Here is a 9,740-nt window from a genome sequence, read left to right as displayed (position 1 = left end):
TTGAATTTATTGGGATCTTATTTGGGTGCATTTATGAAGAAGATAAGTATTTTCAATGGAAACATAGATATAATTTATGTATTTATTTATTTATTAGGTTGGGTTAGGTTGGACTCGGTTAGGTCAGGTCAGGTTCAAGTTGGATCTCAATCCTAGTTAAGCGTAAGCCCACATTGAAGTCAGATTGAGCTCAATCCCACCTTGAGTTCATAAAGCATCAGACGACATGGCATGGTGAGTGTGTTAACAAAACTGCACCTTTTATCATATGTCAACTTGCAATTTAGTCACTGTTTCATTTCTTTATAGACCTCATCAGTCTATTGCAGTGGACTAGTAAATGATCACTATCTTTTCCCTCATAATTGTATTCATTGCAATCTGCAAACTGCTATCCATTATAAATTGAAGCAGGAACTTCTCCTTTGCCTAAGAAAGCTCCCAAGTGAAAATTCCATATCTTCCACTAACCTTTTATAATCATATCTGCCGAAAGTCTTCATTTTAGTAAGGATTGAGTTGACCAAGAATTTAGGGGTTTAACTTGCTCTCTTCCTTGTAGACATTACTCATGGACAATCATATGTCATTTGTATATGCTACATTGTTAAATAAATATAATAGAAGTACTTGAATTGCTTAATTATTTCTATCAAAGAGCTAGTTATTTGCAATTACAACTCCAATATTAGGACAATTAGGAGAAGTCAAAATGCTTTCCTTCTATGATGGATTGGCAGCCTAGCCTGCCAAACTTGTAATCATCCATGGGCAAGAGTGTTTATTTTGGAAACAAGATTCGAACAGGATTTTATATATGAGGTATAAATCTTTCCAGATCAATAGGGAGGTCAAGGGAAAGCAGTGCGCTGGTCCTTGGGGGAAGCGAACATGTAAATATCCCCTTGGCAGTCTTAGATTACAGTATCAGCCATCCAATCTAGAATAGAGAAGGAAAACTTCCCACAATCTATGATATTACATTGTTCACATGAATAATGTAATTGTTAGGTTGCAGCTATCATTCTCATTATATAATGAAAATTATTCTAAAGTATTCTACTTATAATTCTTTTTCATTAAAAATAAATATCTGTTCATTAGTTGAGTTGCGGTTTGGGTGAGGCCAGCGCAGAAAAAATATACTAGCTAAGAGTGGGAGCAAAATTATGGGAAACAAAATCACACCTATCATTATGATTTGTGTCGATTGATCACACTTGTCCATGTTTTTTTTTTGCTACAACAGATGACTTATATAGATATGGTATGAATACATCCAAAAAAGTCAAAATATAGCAGGTCTCGAAGCGCCAGAGGCAACTCCACCTCACAGGTCCAAAGAATCTCACTCGAGTGATCTGCCATGAAGAAAGCTACTCAGTCCGCAACTCCATTCGTCTTCCTTAGACATGTCTTGCCCCGAAGGTGATGCCACCACCAGCCATACCTCCGATGTCCCGAAGCAGGGTGTAGTAGCCCTCTACCTCTCTAGGGTGTCCCCGGATCCAACCGAACCATTGTGGCCGAGTCACCCTCTAACAGGATGGTGCTAACCCTCAACACACGCTGAGCATAACTAACTTCAACCCAAGTTGCCCTTAGCTCCGCCCCAAGGACCAAGATATCAAAAATTAGACTTCCTCTAGCTGCCATCACTCTAGAGTTTGGGCCTCTAATTACAAAGCCCGTACCACCCTCTCGCCGCCATCCAATATACATTCATCGAAATTAACCTTGAAAAAGCTCGGAAGGGGGGGCTTTTAAGTAATATACACCGTTCGAGATGCTACAAGAGCAGAGGTAGAGTCCGAGATGCCCTGATCTGTCATAGGCTCTCTAGATAGACCTGCATGGATGATTTCCACAGCCTGCATACACACCTTCTCTAAAACAAGCCTAGGCATCAGACTGCTCTCCCCAAAGATCCAAAAATTTTTGGCCAACCAAATGTGATGGACAATATATGTAGCCATAATTGCCCCATGACGGGAGTGAGGCACACCCGACCACCTCCCTAACACCTGGAGGAAATAGCCAACCAAGGTCGTCTCGTGGGGTACCTCTGGTGGAATATCAGAAAGTCTTCACACCCACACTGCTCAGTCACACTAAAAGAGGATGTGTGCCCACGGACTCTTCCATCCCACACTTGAGGCAAGTCGGCGGGATACTCAACCCGTGCCTGCTTAGGTCGATCCTAGACGGGAGATGTCCCCAGGTCACCTTCTATAAGAACAAAGCAACTCTTGGGTGAAGACCAAACCTTCAAATAGTCTCTTGCTCACTACTAAAGAGGTCATAGAGATCCCTTACACTGACCCTCAGGCTGCAAGAAGTGCTCCAGATCCTCACATCTGAAGCGTTATGCCCTGGAACCACCACCGATTGCACTCTCTTTGCCAGTGCTCACCAAAGAGATGACCAATTTGGCTAGAGTCTCACTTTCTCCCATCGGGGCAGAGAAGATCGCAGACTCACAATCCTCCCATAGCCTCAACATTAAACGTGGTTAGCCAGAGCCCTAGTAGGAGGTCATCCATCTAGGGGTCACCCATCATGTCCACACTTCGCTTATCCCCAATAAGCCATATGGTGTTAGCTAATACTCTTGGAGCGTGCGCATAGATCTCCCTCCACATAAAAGAGCTCCTCCATGTACTTCGAATGTTCCTGCCAGTGTCTATAGGCCGTACCTAGCCCTCATCACTAAATTCCACAAGCACTAGGGCTCCAGAACCAACCTCGCAGCATATTTGACAACTAGTGCCTCGCTCCTCCTCAGCAGAGACTGGACACCAAGCCCTCCCTCTTATACCCGTTAGCAGACCACTCCCTAGGCGATCAAGTGCACACCATGCCTACCACCATATGAACCCCATAGGAAGCTACAAAGTATCTGCTCAATCCTCGACAACACGGACCTCAACACGATGGATTAGATATGATGTAGACTGGTATGGAGCTTAGAATCGATCTCACGAGGGTCGACTTACCCATCATGGATAAGAAAAAGAATCTTCAACCCTCTAGGGCCTCTTGGATGCGTTGCACACACCGAGGCACTTCATCATCTGGAGTCTTCTTTTAGTAATAGGAACACCTAAGTAGCTCCACGGTCCCTCCTACTCCCTCATTCCAAGGAGCTTCGTAATGGCCTGCTTCACCCGCATCTTGATCTTTGGGCTGAAACAAATGGTTGACTTAAGTAGATGCACTTTCTAACTTGAGGCCTCTTAGTAATTCTCCAGAATACATCTGAGAATCACCACGTTCCTCACGACTGCCCAAGCCAACAAAAGGCAATCATCTGCAAAAAGCAAGTGGGAGATCGGTCTGACCCCCAAGGCAGGCACATAGGCATCCAATGCTTGGTCCTGACATGCCGCTTGCAAGGCTCGGGATAACATGTTAGCCCAAATAATGAATAGATAAGGGAACAGAGAACAACCTTGACGCAGTCTGATCGTGGTGAGGAAAAACAGTGTTGGCGAGCCGTTAATAAGGTTGAAGAAGGAAAAAACCCGCACATAGCCCATAATCCAGCCAATCCAGATCTCATGAAAGTCGAAACTCTCAAAGGCATATCAGAGAAAATCTCAGCGGACTGTGTCATAAACTCTCTCCATGTTGAGCTTCACTACCATGAGACTCCATCGACATAAGGTATGCTACAGATCGAACATTAGCTCTTGGGTAATTAGAACATTATTCGTAATGCTCTAACCCTCCACAAAGGCTTCCTACTCCAGACTAATTGGTCTAGGTAGCACCGGCTTTATCCTACCCACTATGATCTTTGCCACTACCTTATGGAAGATAGTGCATAGGCTGATTAATTTTAAGTGGCTAGGCTCTGTCACATTCTGGCGCTTCAAAATCAGAAGGTCTCCTTCCAGGCATTCGACATCATGGTCATATTGAAGAAGAGCTCGACTATCTCTACCACCTCCCTCCGAATGATGCTCCAGTATCTTCTAAAAAAGAATAAGGGAACCGATCCGATCCTAGGGCTTTATCCTCCACCAAGGCCCAAAAAGCCCCCCGCACCTCGATCTCTGAGACATTCTCAATGAGGCCGACGTTCTCTACCTCCCCAACCCTTGCATCTAGGGGCGGAAATTGGAAGGCCACATCCTGATTGCAACCCTTGATCTTCTTGGATCTAAAGAAATCAAACATCACCTATTTGATCTTGCTTTCCTCCTCCACTCTTTGCCTATTATCATCTCTTAAGGACCAGACCAAGTTCCTCTATCTCTTGATGATGGTAGATTGGCGGAAGAATATGGTGTTTCTATCCCCCTTCCTGATTCACTGCACTCTAGACTTCTGCCACTAGATACCTCTTGCTGCCACAAAAGAGAATGGTGCGAAGCCAGCTTCCTCAGAAGATCTGCTATCTCCTCCTCCGACAAAACTCTACTACTATCCTCTTTCTATTGAAGGTCACCAATAGACGTTTCCACGTTGTTCAGGCGTCTAAAAATATCATCTACAACCTTTTGGTTCCATCACCGCAACCCCCACTTAGTGAGCTTCAATTTGTGGGTCATCCTACGCATAGTGTCCCCTCGCACCGGATGTGGTTGCTATTTCAACTTAAAGTTAGCAAGATGATGTAATTTTACAAATTCCTAATGCATGCTTCACTTTCTCTTTCAAGACAAATCATAAGTCGTCTTTTCCTGTTTGCATTATAAGTTTGCTTATCTTGTAAGTATTATTCATCCACATTGCAGATTGTTGGACTCTTCATCTTTCGAGTTGATTCCAGAATTGAATTTGACGCAAGGAATAAAAGCCAATTTCTTCGCCTAGGCGAGCCAATTTTTGCATTTGATTGGGTATTGAAGGTTCTTGGTTCAGCTAAAGCCAATGCTTGGTCTTCCCCAAAGGATCCTGATGCCGAGCTGTTGTTCTTTGAGAGCTGAAGAAATTCTGTAACAACTTATCTTATGCAATTCTGTAACAGCAAGTCTTTTTTTTTTCCCTATAGAATTCAAGTCAGCTCATTCCAAAGCTATTCATAGGTATTTATGAATATAGGCCGAGCCCAGCCTATAATCATATGGCTTTACTGGTTGTACTGGCTTAACCCATAAATTCTATAGAATTTTCAGCCCAACCATCCAAACAAACAGATCCTAAGTGATTTTTCTCAATTTTTTTTTCATAATTCATTTACAGTACACTATTTTTAGTTCAATTTTTATGACAACGATGAAATTGCAGAGCTGATTACCAGTCAGAACAACAATATATTTGCTGTTCTTCTTGTTTGCATTATCGAAGAAAAAAATTACAACATGGAGAATTGAGATGCGGATTGGTCCAGAAATCTTTTCGACTTAATAAACATATAAACTGTGATTTTCAATAATTTTCTTGAGACTTGTGTAACACTTGGGTACCACTGGGTACCAGTTTCTTGGTAGTTTCCACCTTCTTTCTTATGCATTTCGCATGTGTTTCTCATGCCTTTCTAGCAATGGGCTGATGTTGTGTTTCCCCCTCTATCTTCCAATGATGCTTCTAATAATGTTCGAGACACCTCTTTACCATTTTGTTTCTATCTGATATGCACATGCTTCTTTCATATTTAAGGAGTTTTTTCTTGAGGCATGCTTAATGTGTGCCCCGTGCCGATTTTTTTATCATCTGCGAATTGTGTGGACGCACCTTGTCTTGTAGGCACAAATACAACACTCACCTAAAATCCGGGGGCGCGACAGCAGCCTCCTACCACCCCAGCGGGGCGTCCACCTAAAACCCACCCCGGGGATTTTAAAGTACTGAGGAGAATTGCAAACGGGTCAGCCCGGATGCTCGTCTCGTGCACACGGGTCGGGCGTCTAGCACCCCGCTAAAGGCCGCCTGATATGCACAGGACGGGAGGCACAAACCCGTCCGGTTAAGAACAGGAGCGCATCACCGGCAGAAGGGAGGGAAAGGCCGATGTACATCGTGGGTCGGGCACCTCGAGGAAGGCCGCCTGTCATGCACAGGTTGTGCATGCTGCTCGTCCGGATGGGCCAAGGAAGCCGACGCGCTACGCACGGCCACCGCCCGTGGCCGATGGCGCGCGAGGGGCACGACACCGACTTCGTCTGCGCTCAAGAGCCCGGTGCATTCGCCATGGGCCGGCAGGCGTGCTAGCTTGGAAAGGCAGGGGCTCCCGGCGGCAGCGGCAGCACCTTCTACTGCCCTAGGGGGGCATTCGTCGAAAGCTCACCTTGGGGGTTCTAAAGTACCGAGCGGCATTGCAAATGACGTTGGACTAGTCGCGGGTCCAGGCCACGTGTCTCGTCGGGGCGGGCTGGGGTAGTTGAAGCGCCACACATGGCCGCCGTGCGGGGCCAATGGCACTCGAGGGCACTAAGGCCCTGTTTGGGGGAGCTGTTGGAAGTAGAGCTGTTGGAAGTAGAGCTGTCTGAAGTAGAGCTGTTATAAAAAGCTGTTTGCTGTTTGGTAACTACATTCGTAAAGTGCTGTGGTACTTTGTTTTATGTTTGGTAAACAAACTGAGAAAATACTTTTATATGACAAAATTACCATAAAGGACATTGCATAGTATTATACAACACAACATAATAAAACATAACATAAATTAATACATAAATATACGATATAGTATAATATTATTGTAATATAAAATAATATTATGTTAATATAGCATAATAGTAATATAATTATTAGAGTAAATTAATATTTGGTAATATAACATAATATTAAATTATTTAACATAACATATTAATGTATTATGATATAATGTAATATATATTATATTTATAATATAATACAATAATAAAAGTATAAAATATTATAATTATTAGTATAAATTAATTTCTCATAATATAACATAATATTAAATTATTTAAAATAACATATTAATGTATTATAATGTAATGTAATATAATACAATATTTATAGTATAATACAATAATAAAGGTATAAAATATTATAATTAATATTATAAATTAATTTTCCATAATATAACATAATATTAAATTATTTAAAATAACATATTAATGTATTATAATGTAATGTAATATAATACAATATTTATAGTATAATACAATATAAAGGTATAAAATATTATAATTATTAGTATAAATTAATTTTTCATAATATAACATAATATTAAATTATTTAACATAACATATTAATGTATTATGATATAATATAATATGATATTATATTCATAGTTTAATACAAAAATAAAGGTATAAAATATTATAATTAATATTATAAAATACTTTTCCATAATATACCATAATATTAAATTATTTAAAATAACATATTAATGTATTATAATGTAATGTAATATAATACAATATTTATAGTATAATACAATAATAAAGATATAAAATATTATAATTATTAGTATAAATTAATTTTCCATAATATAACATAATATTAAATTATTTAACATAACATATTAATGTATTATGATATAATATAATATGATATTATATTTATAGTATAATACAAAAATAAAGGTATAAAATATTATAATTATTAGTATAAATTAATTTTCCATAATATAACATAATATTAAATTATTTAACATAACATATTAATGTATTATGATATAATATAATATGATATTATATTTATAGTATAATACAAAAATAAAGGTATAAAATATTATAATTATTAGTATAAAATAATTTTCATAATAATTTTCCATAAAATAATTTTTCGCGGTCCAGGGGCTCTTCTTCATGGTCCATGCTCGAGGAGGACCTCAGCGTGGGCCGCGAGGTTGATGATAAAAAAAAACAATAGATTGATTTTGGAAGGTATGGAAAAGGATTAAAATTTTTTTCTTCTAAAATGTGGTTCAAGAGATGCATACAAAAATTGAAAAGAAAAATACTTTTTCTTACGGAAGGGAGTCTGACGGCTTGGGTTCTTGGCTCTAGCAGATTTTTAGGTTTATACAGGGATAAACTATGTAATTATGTTATTTTAATATGAGCATTTTTGTTAAAAATATAGCTCTCCGAAAAAGCTGAAACAGCTTCCTCCCAAAAGCTCCAAATTGGAGCTTCCTCCCAAAAGCTATTTTCAGCTTTCCGCAAAAGCTGAAACAGCTTTTTGAAAAATTTACTAAACACAGTTTTTCATCTAAAAGTACTTTTGGAGGGCCAGAAAGTGCTTTCTGGCCCTCCAAAAGCTCCCCCAAACAGGGCCTAAAGCGCGGCTCGCCGGCCTGCTTCGTCGTGGCAGCGAAGTGCGAAATAAGTTCAGGAGGGTTATTCCTGATGCTGTATGCGAATGATGTGAACATACATACATACATACATACATATATATATATATATATATATATATATATATATATATATAGCTAAAGCATGCCCCATTAAAAAAATGAACGTACTCTTGGGTCTTGGATTCCTTTATGTGCTTCCTTTTTTTTTTTTTTTTTTTTTTTGGGTAAACTGGCGTCTCACTACATATGGATATGAATACGCCACGATGAATCAGAATGCAAAACACGATCGAGACCCTGAGGGATGGAGCCAGTGCCTATCCCATAGGAAAGCCCCAGAATGATAAGCTACTAAGGAGGCGACCCAGTTCATCGCACTGTTCGCCTTCCGAAATACATGTACGATCCAGAAAAAGTCAAAACTGTCCAGAAGATGGCCAACATCCCTCACTAGTGGGTGTAGATCTGGCCTAGCACGTCCACTCCTGATCCACTCAATCACTGTGGCAGAATCACTCTCCAAGAATATCCGCTGAGTTCCTAAATATACTCTGACATATACGAGACCCTCCCACGCCACGCGCAGCTCTGCCACTAGGATGGAGTCTAGATGTTTATAATATGATTACTGCTATCAATCACCTGTCTGATACTAAACTAGATTAATATGGCGACTAGGGATTTGTACAAAGGGCTAATAGTATTAGTTGTATCTCCCAATTAATTTTCATATAGAATTGATAAACTATGATGGTTGATCTTCTTGCTCCAAGCTGTGGGAGATTTCTTCTATGGGATATATTCTGGATATTCAAAAAACACCGTATGGTACTCAAAAATTTTGTAGACTAGCCATTTTTTTTTGAAAAACACCGTGATGATCTTTAATTTTTATTTATTTATTAAGTAGAAAATTTGTTGAGCTTGGAACAAGATTTTTATTTTATTGTGATAAGATTCAAGGAAAAAATTGAATAACTGGAATTTCAGTTTTAGAAATATTTTATTATAAATATCATTGGCGACTAGCCATCAAATTATTGTTTATTTTATTATCAGAAATTTTATCAGGAATTTTATATCAAAACGATGGACTGAATAATGATGTTTATTATTTTTTATTTATTTTTGAAAGTAGATAATAAGTTGGGTTTGGAGGTAGCTCTTTTTTTTCGGCTACCGGGTGATTCATATAACACATGTACGGATGCACCTAATAAAATCGGAAAACAAAATATCACGGAGCTCCTAAAGCAGCTCTGCATCCCCCGCCCACAGGATGCTATTGGCATGGTTAGCCACATACGTGGCCACCCAATTTGTAGCTCCATTAGCTTCTCTAAACACGTGCTTCGTGTGGACAACCCCTCCGTCCCTCATCATCATCCAGATATCGCGAATCAAGGAATGGTCAGCAGCAACGATCCTCGAACCTTCCTGGATCCAGCTGATGGCCGTAGCATTATTTTTGATCTTTTGATAATATGGAAAGAAAAGATCAGACAAGTGGAACAATATA

The sequence above is a fragment of the Phoenix dactylifera genome, unplaced genomic scaffold (genome assembly GCF_009389715.1).
Source record: "Phoenix dactylifera cultivar Barhee BC4 unplaced genomic scaffold, palm_55x_up_171113_PBpolish2nd_filt_p 001556F, whole genome shotgun sequence".
Taxonomy (NCBI): domain Eukaryota; kingdom Viridiplantae; phylum Streptophyta; class Magnoliopsida; order Arecales; family Arecaceae; genus Phoenix; species Phoenix dactylifera.
Note: the sequence above shows the minus strand (reverse complement) of the source record.